Raw genomic sequence first — 22,803 nt, forward strand, 5'->3', positions numbered from 1 at the left:
CATAGGGTTTAGAGCTTGATAGAGGCTAGGAGTCGAGGACCTACTAATCTACTCTCGATAATCAAAGAGAGTTGTGAGTGAGATGCAAAAGGCTTTTCATTCTACGTTTTTCTCAATGCTTTGAAAGTATTGTTCCTCTATCCATTTCACCTCCAAATTGCATTTTGTTCTTATTTTGTCCATAGATTCATTTCAATATCTAGGAGTAGGGTAAGTAGAAACTACTACCATCAAAATTGAGCTAAAGTTCAGAGAAAAAACCATCAAAATCCATATTTTGGTAAAAAAGACCATAACTCTGAAGACTGGAAAATTTGATGGCCAAAGCTTGAAATACGATCAAAACCCAAAAATTTGGTGTAAAAGGGGATTACCAGACTCACAAGAGGCAATCTGGAAAATTTCATCTTGTTTGGTGGAGGAACACTATGATAGTTTGACCAAAAACTGATACTACTTGATTGAGAGTATTTCCAAGCAACGGGATCCACAACTTTGAAGTGAAACTGACACCAAAAACACACTCAAAACCAAGAAACTCAACAAAACCTACAAAATCTTGAGAGATTGACGGGGTTTTCCAACTTTTACTGATCCAAATTCAAAAAAGGCCTCTACAAAGTATAGGCAACCAATTGACCAAATTTCATACCAAAATGTTGCCAAACATGGATCGTGATCCATGTACCTTTTCATCATTTAAGACTGAGAATTGAGTAATGGGTAGCTGATACCTTTTGAAACAAATTTCCCAAAAGGTACAATAGCAAAAATTACAAAAAGTTGGTCAAAATAGCAAAACTTCAAAAGCTAGCCAAAAACCGCAAAGTAGACACAAAATTTTACTTTTGGTCGGTAGAAGTTTTTCCAAATCCAAAAAAGTTTTAGGAGTAGACTATTGGCATCATAAGTAACTAGCATGCCAATTGAAGTCTTGATCTGATGGAACATGGATCGTGAACCGTATATCTTTTTTGATTTTTTGGACAAAGACCATACCAACCTGTAGTAGCAGAGAACATTGTGACCAAAAAGCCACCAGACAGACCTAGGGTTTGACTTTTGGGTGACCTAAACTAGTCTAAATCACACAACAAGCATATAGCTAGGATCAGTTACCAAGGGAAAGTTATGTACCAAGTTTCATCACATTCTGATACAAAGGTACATGGATCGTGATCCATATTCGTTTGTTACAGATTGAGACCAAACTTGCACCATAGCTAGAGCTAGTCATAAGAACTTAGTGGTCTTTTCAAATTTTAATTTGGACTTAATTTGTGGATTTTGCAAGAAAAAATAATTTTTCTCAACAGCGTGATAAAATTTTGTCGACTTCAGGTTTTGACTAACAAAGTGGCTATAAACTCATAGCCACCCAAGTGTTTTTCTGTACAGATTGTCTTAGCTAGATTGTGTGGATCAAAGTGCTTTCTATCCGAGGATTTGGATGCAACAAAAGAGGTAACATGTCAGGGTTTGCAATAGTGTTTTCTTGATGTATTTACAATCAGGTAGACTATATCAAAGTAGAAGCGTTGTTGTGGGAGACCATGTTAGTCACATTTCAACACCAAAGAGTGTTAATCAGGTATGGTGGTAGACCTTAGAGCCCATTTTAAAGGAAAATCTTTTTGATACTTCTTTAGAGAGATCTTACACTTACATGGTTGAATGATTCAAGAGTGTGGGTTTCAAAGAGGGAACCAACAAGGAGGCAGGACCATCCCAGTCTACACCAACCATGAAACTTTTGCATTTGAAATATCAATTTGAAAATGAAAAAGGCGCAAAATTTGACAAAGATGGAATGGATTGTGGAAGCTACAAGAACCATGCCAGTAGAGAACAAACCAAAACTTTCAAATCAAACTAAATTCGACATTTTGACCGCAAAGAAAATCTTGGAAAGCAAAACGAGACAAAATGAAAGTGAAGAGGCTAAGGAAAAAGATGGCTTGGAGAAAGAGTTGCAACAAATAAGGAAGCAACTCAAACGTGAAAAAATAAATAAAGAAAAGTTGAAGGAGTGGAGTCTTCAAAAATCTCATTAGGTGGTTTAGTCTTGGTGCCAACTAGATTCTCTGTTGCAAGCCTACAAGACGAGACTGAAGAACTAGACTCTAGAATAGATATGGTTGACGTATCCGTATCCAAAAATTAAACCAAGAAGATTAGAAATGTGCAAATGACTCATAGAGACCACTCACGCTCTAATACAGCTAGAAACAAACATTTCCATACAGGAAATGATGACACCTCAAAGGAGAGGGAAAGCGTGCACAAGGAAAACAAATTTTTTTATCAAATGAGACTTGAAGAGGAAACAACATTGGAAACAAGGGTAGTAGAAAACACAATGGATGAGGCTAAGTGACAAGGAATGGTGCCATTCCAGAAGTGGAAGAGTCATGTCTGCAAGTCTTATGGGAGACAAGTAGAAACTACAAAGATGGTACTGTGAGTTTTATCCTCGGGATATACGATCATTATACAGTGATGGAACAGCAAAAGTATCTGTAGAGAGCAAACTTGAAACATTATAGACCTCTAGTTTACAATCAGTCTCTCAAAAATTTTGTAGATTAGACTGCATCTATGGGCCTAGATGGGCAAATTTGGAAAGGATGGGGCTGAAAATCCCTCTTCATGATATTATGTAGATGAAAACATGGATAAAACTCCACCGAAGAAATCAAAAGGGAAACTTGTGTCAGTAAACAAGGTGGACGATTACTGTGAAGGTGAAGAAGAAAATACCACTTTGCCACTAGAGCACCAGGGCATAGCCATACTTGATAGCGGGGCTAGAGTGGCCATAGTTACAATGGAAATTTGGGAGAAGTGGGGAAGATTATCTCTCAAAAAGACGCAAATGAAATTGCAACTTGTAGATCGGTTTGTAGAAAGACCTTTGGGTATGCTAGAGCAGATAATTGTATCCTCTTGTGGGATTGAATAAGAGCAACTTTTGTCAAAGTGGAATTCGAAAAAAGAAACAATTTTGATGTTATTTTGGGGCGACCATTCATGCGCCAACTCAAAATGGTGCAAGTTTGGGCTAAGGCCACCTCTACTTATGAGATAAGGGTGTTACCAAAGGGGTCATCCTAGAGAACCATAGTTATAAAGACATTAATCGAACCCCAATGGACGACTTTGACGTAACTACACTCCATAACAAATGTAATGGAAATGGCCTAGTAACTTTGAGAGTAGTGAAAATTAGAGAAAGTACTTTTGGGAAATCACATTGATAGCATAGCAGGTGAACTTAATTGATGGTAGCAACATAAACATAGCATTTAATTAACTTGGTATGAACAATACTTTTGCAAGACAGAGAGTTTAGAGAACATGAAAATAGTTGAGGACCGGATTTATGTGGAGCCGGTCCCCCCTCCAATAGGCATTTGTATTATAGTTTTTCTCGTCACGAGAGACTTGTTACAATACAATCTTTGTGTTCCTTATGACCTAGGTGATGCAGTGAAGATCGAAAGCTTCATGCATCATGAGTATAACATAAAATTTGTGGAAAACGTTAACTATCCCAAGCCTCAGTCCCAAGACCTCAAACACCTTCGAAGGTGGAGAGAGTTAGCAGGGAATGAAGGTAGGGAAGAGGAAGAAGAAATATCTCATAGGAGAAAGATTTAGTTCCTCACTTATCATCACTCTTCTTGCTAGCATACATAATAGCATATTAATGAAGATGGAGAAGATGGCGAGCTTAAGCATTGAAGCATCGCTCTTGGTTGGATTTTCATTCCATAGCCAAGAGTATTGGTGTAGGCTCTCAACCTCTCTACTTTCTTGCAGAAGGAGAGCGAGCTCTTGCACTTTGCACAATGCACTATGAGTGTGTGTGTGTGTGTGTGTGTGTGTGTGTGTGTGTGTGTGTGTGTGTGTGTGTGTGTGTGTGTGTGTGTTTGTGTGTGTGTGTGGTGTGTGTGTGTGTGTGTGTGTGTGGGGAAGAACATACCCCCCAAGCATGCCCCTAGCTTCCTTGGTCGGCCCCCCCTTGTAGCTCATTCGTGAAGCTCATTGGACCCCTCCAGGCCTAGCCAATCACAAGCAATAGGCATTACAAGCAACAAGGGTAGTCTTGGGACAAGTGTCCTCCTTTCCCCTTTGAGAGAGAGGACTTGATAAATGCAAAAACAATTAATTAATTCTACTAAATTATTATTGGACCCCTTGGGTGGCCAACCAATAGGCTTTAGGCACACCATGAGGGCAACATGAGGAGGAACTTGACAAGTGTCCTAAATACTTTGTTTGTACCAAGCTTACCTTGTGTGAGGGTGTGTGTGTTCTCTCTCTACCCCCCTCTTGTAGGGCTCGCCCCCTCCTTGTAGGGATAGACCTTGACTTTTGCACACCTTACCTCAAGCACCTTAGTCAGCAAGCATGACAAAGCACTTCAAGCTTGGGTGGTGTTTCCACAAGCACCTCAAGCACCTCAGTCAGCAAGCATGACAAACACCTCAAGCACCTTAGTAATCAAGAACGACAAGCACCTCAAGCACCTTAGTCATCAAGCACGACAAGCACCTTAAGGTTGGACCGGGTTCCCACCTCAAGCTCAGCCCTACCTTACCTAAGGTCAAAGGGCTTTTTAACACTAACCTTTGGAGGTCTTTAATGAATCTAACCTTAAGGTCTTTTAAGCTCTATTGGCTAGACTTGCTCTTCGACAGACCATCTCTCATTTGGACCCCTTTACCATTGGCCTCGTGTTCAGATAGATTTGAAAGCACATGTCTATATTGTTAACTGCGTCAACGTCAGCTAACAGAAGTTGTTAAAGACCGAAGACATACGAATGCACATCGAGGATGAATACGAAGAAGCAGTAAAGATTGGAATTACACATTTTCCACGTTTTCTCAAAATGGTCACGTATTGTAAATTCCCCAATTATTTCAAGCCATTGTAATATTTTAATGTGTTACGGGCTCAATGGGAGTTCCAAGCTATAAAGAATAGGTCACCTAGTGTGCCTAGGTTGCAGATTCAGTAAGTGGTGAGCCCTAAAGACCTTGTACGCTCGGACATTGCATACTTTAACCTATGTATATAAGGCAGTGTGTAAAAGAAATTAGGGTTCTCAAGTCATTTGTTGAGAGCACTTTTTGGTGAGAGCTCTTGAGGTGTGTGGCTATGGAGTCCTTGAGCTTCTCCTTGCTCATGAGACTTGATAAACACTAATCAATGATTCTTTCTCTCTCATTATGCCTCTCGCTTACTTCTTATGATTGCCTATGATGCTTAGAATAAATAGATCTTAACTAATTAGTGGTTAATCCCTCTCTAATCTTGTGTGATTGCCCTCTTTTGCTTGTGTGTGCATGTAGGTTTGATTGGAGTGTGGTGCTCGATAGATCTATGTGTGTGTGCTTGCGATTAGTGTGTTGCATGATAGGATTAGTGTTGTGTGTGTCTTGCAATCGTAGTGTGTATGATTGGGTTGATTAGAGGTGAAGAGAAGTGGATATGGAGATTGCCTTTCATTGCGGCTTAGCTCCTCCATAGGTCAAGAAGCTCACCTCATAGAGTTAACCATTTGTGTTGCCACGATTAGCTCACTTACCGTGTGAGTGTTTCCATGCCCTAGCCGGGTAGCTCATCCCTCTGGATTGATAATTTTGTTGGTCATTGGAGCTATTGCAACGATGGGACCCTTCAACATTTTGCACCGCTACTGGGGACGATGGCCTAGGATAGTGTAATTATGGCATAAATGAATGAGTCCCCTTCACTAAGTTTACTTTTGTGTTTATGTTTTTGTGTATTTTGGATGTGTGTGCATGAAGCATTGTATTCATAATTCCCTAATGTGTAACGTATCTTGCCAATTGTGTGTTTACACACTCTAATTTCTCACTAACCTCTTGCTAATTTGACTAATTTTTGCTAATTTACTAATTTGCTATGAAGGATTGGAGCATTCGACCATTCAATTGATATTCAACGGAAAGGTTATCACGGTGGTATTCTCAACCTCCTTAGAATCTAGAGATGTGTAGAATTGTGTAGAGATCCCACCATGATGATGCAATGTAATGCTATGCTATGTTAATGCAATATAATGTAATGCAATGTGGATTGAAAATTTTGTGATTTTTCGTTTTCACGCCATCGTAATGTCGAAATTTTTAAGAATTGGTGGCGTATGATTTGACAAGTTTCAATTGCTAATTGGTGATTGTAGGTTGCTAATTGGGTGCCTACTTGAGTTGATTGCATGCTTGGGTGGTCAATTTTAGGTGTGTGTGCACTCTAATTGAGTGTGTGTATGCTAATTTTAGGTGTGTGTGCACTATTTTGCCCATGTTTAAGCACCTAGAAATCAATGTGTGTGTTATGATTTTTCAATTGTGATGATTGATGTGTTTGTGCTCATGCCCAACTAATGATTTGTGAAGTCACATTGCTAATCCGACAAATTTAACCCTTTTGTGTGCGCACCTAAAGATTGGTAAAAGCTGCCAATTTTTTAGTACGTGTATGCCTAAAAACGTGTTTAATTTGCATGATTGATGTGTGTAATGATTAAATGCTATGTTTTTGTGCTCAAAACAGGGATTTACACACTCTAAGTGCGTCAATTTTTTACCTAATTTTGTCGATAATTTTGCCGGTTTAATTGCCTAGTCTTGATTTTATTGATAAAATTGTTGGCAATTAATTGAGGTGCTTTTGGCAATTTTAATTTGCTGCACCATTCCCCAATGTGTGGAGAATTCGTAGAAATTTTTTGGCAATTTTTGCAAATTTTTGCATTAATTTTTGGATAATTGCATAAAAAATTGATTTTGCAATCTTTACAAGCTATTTTGTGTGTACGTATTTAAAGCATCATTTTGTTCGCATTTGTGCCCTCCGCGGTTGAGTTTTGAGCGTTTTGCTATTTTCGGGGACCGGGTTGATATTTGTGTCGTGAATCGCATTTTCGATAATATCTGCTATTTTCGATGTGCTTTTGCATCTCGAAAATATTTGGTTGTGAATGTCGGTGATTTTCTAAGATTCCTAGAATTTTCTGAGAATTTTTGGACTTTTTTAACAAATTTTGGAATTGACTGGTGATTTTTGGAGTTTTCGGCTAATTTTCGACCTATTTTTTGCATTTTTGGAAATTTAAATAAAATAAAAAAAGGGAAAGCTGGGTTCGGCTCCCGCCATGCCTTGCGGCGCATAAAAAATCTCCGAGTTGGATAGATCTTTACGGTCCTTGGGGATAATTTCCTGCGACATTAAAACTTTTTTCTTCTTCTTTTTCTCTCCGGGTGAACACCACCCATCACACACTCACACACACACACACACACACACAATCACTCTCTCTCTCTCTCTCTAACTTCTCCCTTCTCTTACTCTCTCTCTCTCATACTCTCTCTCCTCCCTCCAATTCTCTCTCTCTCTCTCTCTCTCTCTCTCTCTCTCTCTCTCTCTCTAACTCACTCTCCCCATCTCTCTCTGACTTACTCTCTCTCTCTCTCCTCCTCTCTCTCTCTCTCTCTCTCTCTCTCTCTCTCTCTCTCTCTCTCTCTCTCTCTCTCTAACTCACTCTCTCTCTCCTCCCTCTTTTTCTCTCTCTCACTAACTCTCACTCTCTCTCTCTATCTCTCTCGCTACATGCCAAGGCTGCCGCCCACTGCTCCAGCATGTCGACTGCCACGTGGCCTCCCCACCTTGTCGTGTACCGTTGTCGCTTCCTCCCTCTGCGTTGCCAAACCCCCCACTGCCTGGTTCCCTCGCGGTTCCCTCGCTGCCGCCTGCGCCTACTACTGGCTGTCAATCCGCAATCCGCGGCGCCAGACTTCCCTCGTCAATAGCTGCCCGGTTAATCCCTTTTAATTAAATCAATTTAAAAAAACACACATAAAAATAAAAAAAATGAAAGGCTCACAAAAATCTAAATAAGAAATATAAAAACAAGGATTTAAAAATCACAAAAATCTAAAAATTCCATTAAAAGAAAATTTTAAAAAACAAAAAATCAAATTCAAAAAACAAACACAAGAATGAAAAATCCAATAAAAAAGAATAACTCAAAAAAAAGAGTTTTAAAATTCATAAAAAGTAAATAACTCATAAAAATCACCAAAAAAATCACAAAAAAGTAAAAAATAAAAAATCATAAAAAATAAAATCTAAAATTGAATAAAAAAAAAATCACAAAAAGAAAAAAAACCTCAAAAAATAATTAAAAATCCTAAAATTCAAAAAAAAAATAAAATTCATCAAAAAAAAAAAAAATAAAAAAAATAAATTACTAAAGATTCAAAAAATTCAAATTTTCATAAATTATTAAGAAAAATAAAAAGAAAGTCGCCGAAAGTGCCAGAAAAGCAAGCAAAAGTCCAAAAAAAATCAAAAAGCAAAGCTGGAAAGTATACCGCACACCGAGCAAACACCCCACACCGGGCAAACAGCTCAAAAGAGAACCAGAGATCAACCGGAAAAAGCTAAAAACGACCAACTCGAAGCAGTGGAGCGTCAGTCAAATTTCAAAAAATTTGTATGCTATAAATTAAGCTAGTCCAAGCAATTGCATTACAAATTAGCTTCCAATGGGACAAACAGGAGCACAACTCGCATATGAATTCAGTTTAGGCTAGTAGAAACTCTGCTAATTGATACCAAAATCTGCTAGGAGAGTTTTTACAAACCAGTCAACATGGACTCAAATCGATCCGAGAGTTCAAGTACAGCAGAGCAAGCTAGTATCAGTGGTAACACATGCACAACTGCAACAGAGCAAATTTTGCAGCTATATGGCTACAATGGGGATAAATTTTTGTACACAGAAACAGAAGGTCATAGGTATCTTATGAGCAGCAAAAGCAGCACAGGAGCCAAGATCCTATTCATCAGAGTGAAGCCAGATTCAAAAAACTCCCAGATGTTCACAGACTTCACTCGAGCCAAGTATTGCAAGCTCAAAGATGAATTGTAGATAGAAGTGCAAAAAATTGAAATGAGCAGCAAAAGCAGCACAGGAGCCAAGATCCTATTCATCAGAGTGAAGCCAGATTCAAAAAACTCCCAGATGTTCACAGACTTCACTCGAGCCAAGTATTGCAAGCTCAAAGATGAATTGTAGATAGAAGTGCAAAAAATTGACCCAAGTGGTTATCCAGAAATCTGCACAAGTCCGCAAAGCATCCAATTGGTGCATATGCAATCAGGGTCATTGTACATGGACTACAGTGGTCAGATCTATAGTCGAGATCCAGAATTGGAAGATCCAACATATCAGCCAATAGAAGCCAGTCTAATGGGAGAACCAAGCCAAAGACGGTACAAAGGTCAAGATGGAGCAATCTATAGCTTGATACTCAGTGTTTTAAAACAAGATGCCGATAACTTGACAAGCACAGGAACGGAAACTTCTCAGCTAGAGTTTGACATGACAACGCCATTTGAAATACCACCAGTCATGGTGTATTGCTCGGATTGTGGACGAAAAGGTGGACATTTTTCTTAAGATTGTCCAAAAAATCCGGACAACAGGGATACATCCACTGCCAAGCAAGGTACAGAGAAAATTGGAAATGCAAATCTTGATGTAAGTGCATCTAGCTTGTCACTTTTAATGCAATCAGATGATCTGCATTACCATTAGAAGCACCAGTAAAAACACTGCAGATTCAAAATCAGCATAAGGATGCACAGGCACCTAAAAAGCTTTAAATTGATTCTTTGAACAACAAATTCTTGCATGAATTTAGTAAACGTGTCGAGATATCACCAAGGGTTGAAAAGACTGTTAAATTTGCAAATGATTCTGCATCCACATACATAAATGTGCAATCATTCACGAGTCTAAGGGACACATCAAACGGAATGATGTTAGCATTGTATGGTACACATCATTCATATGCACACTATGTAGACCAAAAAGGAAATCTGTACAAAAAGGATCAACCTGTGTTTGAACGGCCCACATACCAGAAGTGCATTCAATGATAGATCAGAAAGGATGGTTCATTTTAGAGGAATAAATCTATTATAGCCATCCTCTCTAGAGCTAAAGGATATAAACCAAGTGAACCCAAAAATCTGTTCAGAGCCACAGTCTCCTCCATCAGAAATCAAGCTTCGATGTTGTGACCAAACGAGCATATACTTTGACCAAAACAGTCGTAGATATAGACGGGAGTCTAGCATCTATGATTCCTTGGGTCTTGAGACCACAGAAGTCCATATCATAGGAGACCCATGGGATAGACAATAACAGGGAAAAGATAATGCTATCTATAGCTTAACTTGCGGAATAATTTGTCATGTTTCAAGGAAATACATAGAAAACTATGTAGAAGATTTACAGATACCAAATGTCAACAGTGCTACCCAAAGTGTACCTTCACAGTCCCAAAAGGTAATACTAAACCAGAGCCAAACAATTTTAAACTCTTACAATGAAGCGGGCTATAGTGATCACCCTAGGAAGGGGGGAGCTGCAAATCCATCAAGCTCAGCTCTTATAGCAAGAAATGCTACACCAGTTAGAAGCCCTAGAGCCTCTAGTCAACAAACCCCTTCAAGACAGAAACCATTGAAAGATCATATGGTTGTTGAAAGTTTCCAATTGACCCAGATTCCAACAAAATCTATAGACGAATGCTTATATGAAGATCATCAAGGATAGAAGTTCCAGTTGATCTCCACAAGTCAAAGTCAAAAATCGACAAGTCCAATAGTGTTCAAGCAGTTACATGTGATCAAGCTCACATAACCATATCAAGATGCACATGGTAACGAATATCAGCAAGATCATGACCTTGTACAAACCCCTACGGATGGCCCGACTGAAGTCAAAGACTATCTGAAGATGATGCAAAGCCTCAAGCTGCTAGAACAGGCGACAGAAAAGTCAAAGTCAATGAAAACTAAACTTCTGAAAGCTACACAAAGGTCACCATCAAAATCTCCTCCAAAGAGACAGATTCTGTCAGAAAAGTACAATGGATCTTCTAAGGTCAAAGGTTACTCAGATGCAGGAGGACAATGCTCAACAATTGCAAAAAAGTTCAATATTACAACCAATGGAGTCCACATCCATTGAAGCAGGTGGTCATAGAAAAGAAAATGCAGATAAAGCTCAACAAAAGGACACTGTCACAGCAAAAGTAGTCAATTAGGATACAATTTGGATACAACTAAAGGACACTGTCACAGCAAAAGTAGTCAATTTGGATACAAATCCTAAGAAGGTCAAGTGCAACATCATTGGTGAACACAAAGAAAATCTGTCAAGAGAAGTAAAGCTAGATTTTCAGTTAGACAAGAACCTCATGTCTTTTCACACTTGGAAAAGATGTGGCCAACTACAGCTGGAAGATGCTTCTGGATTTGTGAGCATATCACGAGACAAATGAGCAGAATGTTGGGGAATCATCTCCACCACCATTGAAGTAAGTTCACAGATCATTATAGATCAATTTTATGTGATCACAGCAAGAGATATGCCAGAAGATATCATAATGAGAATGCCAATGGCCCATAAGATGTTAGAGATATAGATGTAAACAGGATGCAGTCATCACAAAGAACAAAGAGTGAAGACCAAGACTAGTCACTCGCGGACGACAGCACAAGATCCTCAAGCACAGTTAGAATGGATACTGATATCAAAGAAGATCTTATTGAAGATGATTCATATTTATCAATCACAACTTCAGAAGAGCTTAAAGAAAATCAGGCAATAGCAAGTGCAGATCAAACAGAACAAAGAACAACCACGGAAGATATTGAGCAGAGAATGCCACCAAGACAAGAATCAAAGACAAATCTTATAAACAAAGGTAAATCTAAAGTGGACCTTCCACCGATTAGCAAAGAAGACGTGACAGCATATGCCTCTACATCAAAGAACCCTCATGGATCATCCTCTTCTAGCAATTCAGGCTTTCAAAACTCCAAGTCAATTGTTGCCAACTGAAACCTCTAAGGAGACACCCAAAAGAGCAAAGATATATCAGCCAAAGTACTCAAGAAAGCAAAGGAAAGTCAAGCAAGTGTTTGTTTAGAGCAGTTTAGTCAAAGTCAATGATCTGGTTTGGATTAAAGATAGGAAATCAACACAGAAAGACAAACACATGGGATGGATAGCATCACAATGGAGCTTAAAAGAACAGGAGTACTGTGGAAGTAACAGACAGATATGGATACCAAAACCGCAGGTTAGAGGATATGAAGTAACTTCAAGTCCCTCCCAAGAAGGAAGGCCCACAAGGTATCAACCTCAACAATATTCTAGGATACCTAAGAAGCAGGTATACAATGGAACAACATCAAAAGATGCTAAAGTCAACCACAACTCACAAGAGGATATAGAAAAAAGACAGATCTCAAAGAATCTTCCTCTTGGACAAGGATTCTACACGAGTTATACAAAGATTTGGCTACCAGTTAACCACAAGCCAACTGCAAATACACCAAACCTGCATGAAGATATCAAGAAATCAACAAGACCTAGAGCGAAGCAAAGTCAACAGTGGAGATACAAAGGTCATCAAGAGATTTGGATTCCTAAGTCTTCCAATGCTCCTAGTCAAAAGTCAAATGTGAACGATCAATAGAGCCCTACAACAACATCAAAGACTCCTATCAACAGGCCTATTTGGAAAATCAAACCGATAATGGAGTCTTCACAGTCAAAGAAGGACGACCCAACCAACGCAAATGCAGATTCAAAGATGATAAAACAGGTATGGCAAAAGAAACCTTCAATGCCAACTTGGTCTTTCACTAATCCTCTTTTTGAGTATTCAAGCTTACTTTTACATGAATAAATGTTTGTAGTAAGAACAAGAATGTAAAAAGTCAAGTCGCCAGGGTGCAAAAAACACTCTTTGGAATAGTCAAAGTCGGGCTGCTGAGCCATAAAATGAGCAAAGCATTAGTCCCCAAGCTTCAGGTCATATTAAACTCTGTGCTAAGAGTCGTAGTTATTAGGCTTACGCTCAAGCTCGAAGAGTTGAGCATATCTAATTTGTGTTGCTCATGCTGGATGAGATGAGCATAAGAGTCGAAGTCTAATAACTACCAATTGGTGGAGTGTTGTAAAGTACAACACTCACGCACAGTGCACAGTAAGATGAGAGCACATATCCTCATGAACGAAAACCATTCTTAAAGGGGTTCCAGCTTGCAAAGTCATGTCATATGCTTTTATAGCTACACCATCTTTCTGAAAACCCCTCAAAATATTTCTTGCACAGCATATTGTTTTCCATGCATTTCTATGTATGCATAAATAGGATGTCCCATCATTGGACATATGCATTAGAAACTCTTTTTGCTTCCACCTATGCACCTTGAGTGGACTAAAACAACAGGCAACAAACCAATGTCATGCTAACCAACAAAGCCATGCAGTGAGTTCAGGACTGGTGGGCGAATAGGAGGCTTGGTGACTACCCAACGCTCCCTATCGCTTGGTGTTGAGCTTCATGTTAAATCCGTTACAAGCACCAGCAAAGACCTTGGGACACGACTCAAAGGAGAGGGAAAGCGTGCACAAGGGAAACAAAATTTTTGATCAAAGGAGACTTGAAGAGGAAACAACATTGGAAACAAGGGTAGTAGAAAACACAATCGATGAGGCCAAGTCACAAAAAAATGGTTCCTATTCCAGAAGTGGAAGAGTCATGTCTGCAAGTCTTATGGGAGACAAGTAGAAACTGCAAAGATGGTAGTATGACTTTTAAGCCTGCACCTATCCCATAAATGAAAATGGTTCATGAGTTTTATCCTTGGGATATATGATCATTATACGGTGATGGAAGAGCGAAAGTATCTATAGAGAGCAAACTTGAAACATTATAGACCTCTAGTTTACAATCAGTCTCTCAAAAATTTTGTAGATTAGACTGAATCGATGGGGCTAGATGGGCAAATTTGGAAAGGATGGGGCTGAAAATCCCTCTCCATGATATTATATAGATGAAAACATGGATAAAATTCCACCGAAGAAATCAAAAGGGAAACTTGTGTCAGTAAACAAGGTGGACGATTACTGTGAAGGTGAAGAAGAAAATACCACTTTGCCACTAGAGCACCAAGGCATAGCCATACTTGATAGCGGGGCTAAAGTGGCCATAGTTACAATGGAAATTTGGGAGAAGTGGGGAAGACCATCGCTCAAAAAGACACATATGAAATTGCAACTTGTAGACGGGTTTGTAGAAAGACCTTTGGGTATGCTAGAGCAGATAATCTTATCCTCTTTTGGGATTGAATAAGAGCAACTTTTGTCAAAGTGAAATTCGAAAAAAGAAACAATTTTTGATGTTATTTTGGGGCAACCATTCATGCGCCAACTCAAAATGGTGCAAGTTTGGGGCTACGGCCACCTCTACTTACGAGATAAGGGTGTTACCAAAGGGGTCATCCTCAAGAACCATAGTTATAAAGACATTAATCGAACCCCAATGGACGACTTTGACTTAACTACAGTCCATGACAAATGTAATGGAAATGGCCTATTAACTTTGAGAGTAGTGAAAATTAGAGAAAGTACTTTTGGGAAATCACTTTGACAGCATAGCAGGTGAACTTAATTGATGGTAGCAACATAAACATAGCATTTAATTGACTTGGCATGAACAATACTTTTGCAAGAGAGAGAGTTTAGAGAACATGAAAACAGTTGAGGACCGGATTTATGTGGAGCCGGTCCCCCCTCCAATAGGCATTTGTATTATAGTTTCTCCCATCAAGAGAGACTTGTTACAATACAATCTTTGTGTTCCTTATGACCTAGGTGATGCAATGAAGATCGAAAGCTTCATGCATCACGAGTATAACATAAAATTTGTGGAAAACGTTAACTATCCCAAGCCTCAATCCCAAGACCTCAAACACCTTCGAAGGTGGAGAGAGCTAGCAGGGAATGAAGGTAGGGAAGAGGAAGAAGAAATATCTCCTAGGAGAAAGATTTAGTTCCTCACTTATCATCACTCTTCTTGTTAGCATACATAATAGCATAGTAATGAAGATGGAGAAGATGGCGAGCTTAAGCATTGAAGCATTGCTCTTGGTTGGATTTGCATTCCATAGCCAAGAGTATTGGTGTAGGCTCTCAACTTCTCTACTTGCTTGGAGAAGGAGAGCGAGCTCTTGCACTTTGCACAATGCACTATGAGTGTGTGTGTGTGTGTGTGTGTGTGTGTGTGTGTGTGTGTGTGTGGGGAAGAACATACTTCCTTGGTCGGCCCCCCCTTGTAGCTCTTTCGTGAAGCTCATTGGACCCCTCCAGGCCTAGCCAATCACAAGCAATAGGCATTACAAGCAACAAGGGTAGTCTTGGGACAAGTGTCCTCCTTTCCCCTTTGAGAGAGAGAACTTGATAAATGCAAAAACAATTAATTAATTCTACTAAATTATCATTGGACCCCTTGGGTGGCCAACCAATAGGCTTTAGGCACACCATGAGGGCAACATGAGGAGGAACTTGACAAGTGTCCTAAATACGTTGTTTGTACCAAGCTTACCTTGTGTGACGGTGTGTGTGTTCTCTCTCTACCCCCCTCTTGTAGGGCTCGCCCCCTCCTTGTAGGGATAGACCTTGACTCTTGCACAGCTTACCTCAAGCACCTTAGTTAGCAAGCATGACAAAGCACCTCAAGCTTGGGTGGTGTTTCCACAAGCACCTCAAGCATCTCAGTCAGTAAGCATGACAAACACCTCAAGCACCTTAGTAATCAAGAAGGACAAGCACCTCAAGCACCTTGGTCATCAAGCACGACAAGCACCTTAAGCTTGGCCCGGGTTCCCACCTCAAGCTCAGCCCTAGCTTACCTAAGGTCAAAGGGCTTTTTAACACTAACCTTTGGAGGTCTTTAATGAATCTAACCTTAAGGTCTTTAATGAATCTAACCTTAAGGTCTTTTAAGCTCTATTTGCTAGACTTGCTCTTCGACAGACCATCTCTCATTCGGACCCCTTTACCATTGGCCCCATGTTGAGATAGATTTGAAAGCACATGTCTATATTGTTAACTGAGTCAACATCAGTTAACAGAAGCTGCTAAAGACCGAAGACGTACGAATGTACATCGAGGATGAATACGAAGAAGCAGTAAAGATTGGAATTTACATATTTTCCACGTTTTTCCAAAATGGTCATGTATTCTAAATTCCCGAATTATTTCAAGTCATTGTAATATTTTAATGTGTTACGGGCTCAATGGGAGTTCCAAGCTGTAAAGAATAGGTTAGTTATTGTGCCTAGGTTGCAAATTCAGTAAGTGGTGATCCCTAAAGACCTTGTACGCTCGACTATTGCATATTTTTAACTTAGGTGTACAAGGCAGTGTGTAAAAGAAATTAGGGTTCTCAAGTCATTTGTTGAGAGCACTCTTTAGTGAGAGCTCTTGAGGTGTGTGGATATGGAGTCCTTGAGCTTCTCCTTGCTCATGAAACTTGATTAACACTAATCAGTGATTCATTCTCTCTCACTATGCCTCTCGCTTACTTCTTATGATTGCCTATGATGCTTAGATTAACTAGATCTTAAGTAATTAGTGGTTAATCCCTCTCTAATCTTGTGTGATTACCCTCTTTTGCTTGTGTGTGCATGTACGTTTGATTGAAGTGTGGTGCTCGATAGATCTATGTGTGTGTGGTGCGATTAGTGTGTTGCATGATAGGATTAGTGTTGTGTGTGTCTTGCAATCATAGTGTGTGTGATTGGGTTGATTAGAGGTGAAGAGAAGGATACGGAGATTGCATTTCATTGCGGCTTAGCTCCTCCATAGGCCGAGAAGCTCACCTCATAGAGTTAACCATTTGTGTTGCCACGATTAGCTCACGTATCGTGTGAGTGTTTCCATGCTTTAGCCGGGTAGCTCATCCTTCCGGATTGATAATTTTGTTGGCCATTGGAGCTATTGCAACAATGGGACCCTTCAACATTTTGCACCGGTGCCGGGGACGATGGCCTAAGCTAGTGTAATTATGGCATAAATGAATGGCTTCCCTCACTAATTTCACTACTAGTGTAATTATGGCATAAATGAATGGGTTCCCTCACTAATTTCACTACTAGTTTCACTTGTGTGTTTATGTTTTTGTGGATTTTGGATGTGTGTGCATGAAGCATTGTATTCATAATTTCCTAATGTGTAACCGTATCTTGCCAATTGTGTGTTTACACAATTTAATTTCTCACTAACCCCTTGCTAATTTGACTAATTTTTGCTAATTTACTAATTTGCTATGAAGGATTGGAGCATTCGACCATTCAATTGATCTTCAACGGCGGAAAGGTAATCAAGGTGGTATTCTCAACCTCCGTAGAATCTAGAGATGTGTAGAATTGTGTAGAGATCCTACCATGATGATGCAATGTAATGCTATGCTATATTGATGCAATGTAATGTAATGCAATGTGGATTGAAAATTTTGCGATTTTTCGTTTTCACGCCGTCGTAATGCCAAAATTTTTAAGAATTGGTGGCGTATGATTTGACAAGTTTCAATTGCTAATTGGTGATTGTAGGTTGCTAATTGGGTGCCTAATTGAGTTGATTGCATGCTTGGATGGTCAATTTTAGGTGTGTGTGCACTAAAATCAAGTGTGTGCATTCTAATTGAGTGTGTGTATGCTAATTTTAGGTGTGTGTGCACTATTTTGCCCATGTTTAAGCACCTAGAAATCAATGTGTGTGTTATGATATTTCAATGTGATGATTGATGTGTTTTGTGCTCATGCCCAACTTATGATTTGTGAAGTCACATTGCTAATCCGACAAATTTAACCCTTTTGTGTGTGCACTTAAAGATTGGTAAAAACTGCCAATTTTTTAGTATGTGTGTGCCTAAAAAAGTGTTTAATTTGCATGATTGATGTGTGTAATGATTAAATGTTGTGTTTTTGTGCTCAAAACAGGGATTTACACACTCTAATTGCGTCAATTTTTGTACCTAATTTTGCCGGTTTAATTGCCTAGTCTTGATTTTATTGATAAAACTGTTGGCAATTAATTGAGGTGATTTTGGCAATTTTAATTGGCTGCACCAATCCCCAATCTGTGGAGAATTTGTAGATTTTTTTTGGGTATTTTTTGGATGATTTTTGGACTTTTCTAACAAATTTTGGAGTTGATTGGTGATTTTTGGAATTTTCGGATAATTTTCGACCTATTTTTTACATTTTTGGAAATTAAAAATAAAATTAAAAAAGGGAAAGTTGGGTTCGGCTCCCGCCATGCCTTGCGGCGCATAAAAATCTCCGAGTCGGATAGATCTTTACGGTCCCTGGGGATAATTTCCTGCGACGTTAAAACTTTCTTCTTCTTCTTTTTCTCTCCAGGTGAACACCACCCATCACACACACACACAATCACTCTCTCTCTAACTTCTCCCTTCTCTTACTCTCTCTCTCTCATACTCTCTCTCCTCCCTCCAATTCTCTCTCTCTCTCTCTCACTCACTAACTATCTCTCTAACTCTCTCTCTCTCTCTCTCTCTCTCTCTCTCTCTCTCTCTCTCTCTCTCTCTCTCTCTCTCTCTCTCTAGCTCACTCTCTCTCTCTCCTCCCTCTTTTTCTCTCTCTCTCTCCTCCCTCTTTCTCTCTCTCTCACTAACTCTCACTCTCTCTCTCTATCCTCTCGCTACAGGCCAAGCTTGCCGCCCACTGCTCCAGCCTGTCGAGACAGCCACGTGGCCTCCCCACCTTATCGTGTACCGCTATCGCGTTCCGCCCTCTGCGCTGCCAAACCCCCCACTGCCCGGGTCCCTCGTTGTCGCATGCGCCTCTCTCTTTCCGCGTGTGCGCGCCAAGCGCCTACTAACTGTCAATCCGCAATCAGCGGCGCCAGACTTCCCTCGCCAACAGCTGCCCAATTAATGCCATTTAATTAAATCATTAAAAAAAACACACATAAAAATAAAAAAATGAAAGGCTCACAAAAATCCAAATAAGAAAAATAAAAAAAGGGATTTAAAAATCACAGAAAATCTAAAAACTCTATTAAAACAAAATTTTAGCAAAAAGGAAAACAAAAAACAAAAAATCAAATTCAAATTACAAAAACAAGAATTAAAAATCCAATAAAAAAGAATTACTCATACACAATAAAAACTAAAAGAGTTTTAAGAATTCGTAAAAAGTAAAAAACTCAGAAAAATCAAAATTGATTAGAAAAAATTTACAAAAAGAGTAAAAAACCTGAAAAATCATTTAAAAATCCTAAAATTTGTTGAAAAAAATTAATAGAAATTCACACAAAAATAAAAAACACATATAAAAATCCAAAAATTCACAAATAAATCACAAAAAATAAAAAAACTCTCAAAAAATCGTTAAAAACCCAAAAATATCACAAATAAATCATAAAAATAGTAAACATTTCATAACAACTCACATAAAATTCTAAGAAAATAGAAAATTCACAAAAAAGTTCAAAATTGACTAAAAAAACACGATAAATCACAAAAAATTCTAAAATTCACGAAAAATTTTCAAAAATTCATAGATTCACAAAAAAATTATAAAAAATCAAAACTTTTCGAAAAAAATCATTAAAAATATTGAATATTTTAGAAAATTCAAAATTTTACAAATAATTAAGAAAAATAAAAAGAAAGTCACGGATAGTGCCAGAAAAGCCGACAAAAGCCAAAAAAAAAATCAAAAAAAGATAAAAATAGCAAAAGCAAAGCTGGAAAGTATACCGCACACCTCGCAAACATCGCACACTGGAAAAAACTGCTCAAAAGTGAACCAAAGATCAGCCGAAAAAAGCTGAAATCGACCAAGTCGAAGTAGTGCAGCGTCATTCAAATTTCAAAAATTCTGCATATTATAAATTAGCTAGTGCAAGCAATTGCATTATAAATGGACTACAATGGTCAGATCTATAGTCAAGAGCCAGAATTGGAAGATCCAACAGATCAGCCAATAGAAGCCAGTCTAATGGGAGAACCATGCCAAAGACGGTAATAAGGTCAAGATGGAGCAATTTATAGCTTGATGCTCAGTGTTTTAAAACAAGATGCCGATAACTTGGCAAGCACAGGAACAGAAACTTCTCAGCTAGAGCTTGACATGACAGAGCCAATTGAAATACCACCAGTCATGGAGTATTGCTCAGATTGTGGACGAAAAGGTGGGCATTCTTTTGAAGATTGTCCAAGAAATCTAGACAACAAGGATACATCAACTGCCAAGCAAGGTACATAGCAAATTGGAAATGCGAATCTTGATGTAAGTGCATCTAGCTTGTCACTTTTAATGCAATCAGATGATTATGCATTACCATTAGAAGCACTAGTAAAAACACTGGAAATTCAAAATCAACATAAGGATGCACAGGCACCTGAAAGCTTAAAATTGATTCTTTGAACAACAAATTCTTGCATGAATTTAGTAAAGGTGTTGAGATATCACCAAGTGTTGAAAAGACTGTTAAATTTGCAAATGATTCCTCATCCACTGTGTCAGGACAAGGGTCCTACGAGGCAAGGCCCAACCTAGGGGGTCAGGGACCTAGGCCAAGGGCCTGGACTGGACCAGTGCGGACTGGGGATCCACTTAGGGCAAGAGCTAGGAGCTAGGCCTATATCAGGGGCAGTAGGGACAAGGATCCTATGTTCAGTTACCCTACGTCTTACATTGGTATCAGAGCTCAGGGGGAGGGAGGAGCTATGGAGGAGGAGGAAGCCTTGCGGAGGAGGAGAAATCCTTGCACGCTTGCGTGCATGATCTCTCTCTCTCTCTCTCTCTCTCTCTCTCTCTCTCTCTCTCTCTCTCTCTCTCTCTCTCTCTCTCTCTCTCTCTCTCTCTCTCTCTCTCTCTCTCTCTCTCTCTCTCTCTCTCTCTCTCTCTCTCTCTCTCGCGTTTTCTCTTAGGCTCAGCCATCATGCGAGCTTGGGAACGAGGTCGAGGACCGGGTGTGCATGGCCGCTAAGTAAGGTGAAGAAGCCGAACACAGCGGCCGTGTGCAGGCGCTCTTGGAGCGGGAGAAAACCAGTTTTCGACCTGGTTGAAATCCTGCACAAATGACTTCAATGGGAGAAACTCTCGACCCTGCGACGCCTCATAAGGAGCAACACAGTGCCATGCCCTGTGTCTTCTTCCTCATGCTTCTCTGCAGCAAGCCACCGCCATATCATCCCTAGTTTTTACACTTGGGGGCCACCCATGGTCACAAAGTGGCCAATTTTTAGGGTATTAAGGGTGCATACCCACCAAGGCACACACCCAGCAGCCGCAAGCGGCTGCTATGGATGCAGAAGGGCTACAAGGTGCACGTTTTTGAGAGAGGCAACATGCGAAATTGTAATAACACAGAAATAGTATAACGGGGACACGCGGGTTCAAGAACCAGGGAGGATCAAACACACCAATCATCTAAGCAACAGTACAATGGTGACAATGAATGTCGATACACACAAGTGGATTATTTGTTGATTACTGATACGCCTTGCGTCAAGGATCTTGGTATAGCATGCAAGGCATACGGCAAGCTGTTGCCAATCGAACGGTATCCTCAGTAGGTTGACAAGATCTCCAATACACAGATTTATTTAGATCTAACTTGCTTTTGAGTTTATTTTGCAGAATGCTTTTATGAAATTGAAGAAGATAGTACAACTATCTTTCCTACGTCTCTGAACATTATGTCTAATTGGGACAAAGTAGCAAGGCTATATCCAAAGACGCTCATGGCCACGGTTTGTGTAACCCAACTAGACCATTGATGTTTTCACAAGCTCTCAATTCAATTGCAAATCGAGATCAGGAAGTAGATCATCCTTTGCACCAAGCAACAGTCTCTGGAGAATCATTTCTCGGTTTTCTTTTTGCTTGCAAGTCATTCGATTTTCGGGTCCGCAAGATTTGTCGGCAGGTTTACTTACCGAGGTAAGAAATTGATTTTTGTTTATTGAACATCTGCTTGCTAGCTAGGATATGCAACATACGTGCATACATTTTAGGCACACAAAGCATAAGCAGAGCTTGTGAAAATTATTGTAAGCACCAGAAATTTGATTGGTCTAAAGAATGGAATCAAGCATGGCTTGAGTACCAACCGCCTTTCTCCACAGTACAGCTTCCCAGCGGTTTCATTTTGATGCAAAAGCATAGCAAATTGGGTATATTTTGGAATCTCAAGGAGATTGGCACATTCTATTGCTCGACTTGATGAAGGGGGCACATTGTTCGGCATGGCTGACTCCTAAACCCTAAAACTGGTTAATTTCAATTGAAATTGCTCGACACCGTCGATTCTTTTTGTCATGATATATGCCGCCACATCCATTGGCTCTCAGCACAAACATATTTATGTGAAGCAAGGCTTCAATTTATGACTCGTGCATTGAGATTTTTTCCATTTGGGGTATGCTATGAGTACACACCTTTGGGGAATTTCTCCATATGCCTGCAGGATATTCCATGCCAGCTTTCTCTCGCGCAACGGAAATGGTTATGATCTTCATTTGAGCAAGCTTTTCTTTCGACATCTCTAGACAACTGGTTACAGCAGGATGACCGGGTTAGACCAAGTTCAGTATTGTTTATTGTTCCATGTTTATACATTTACATTGGAAACTAATGCTTTTGTGCAAATCATAGTTTTTTGACAATTTTACATGAAGCAAGGCTTCTCCCTTGTGCCCAGGAACTGCCGAATGACTTGGCATCACGGGCAGTGGCACACAAGTTTGTGGAACTGGAAAAATAGGGACTATCACTCTCTACCAGTACATTTGTGCAAGGCACTTATGGTTTTGGCTCTCACATTTGAGGCCATCACTTTTGCCAAGGGCGTAATGA

The sequence above is a fragment of the Adiantum capillus-veneris genome, chromosome 7 (genome assembly GCF_014529385.1).
Source record: "Adiantum capillus-veneris isolate H3 chromosome 7, ASM1452938v2, whole genome shotgun sequence".
Classification (NCBI taxonomy): domain Eukaryota; kingdom Viridiplantae; phylum Streptophyta; class Polypodiopsida; order Polypodiales; family Pteridaceae; genus Adiantum; species Adiantum capillus-veneris.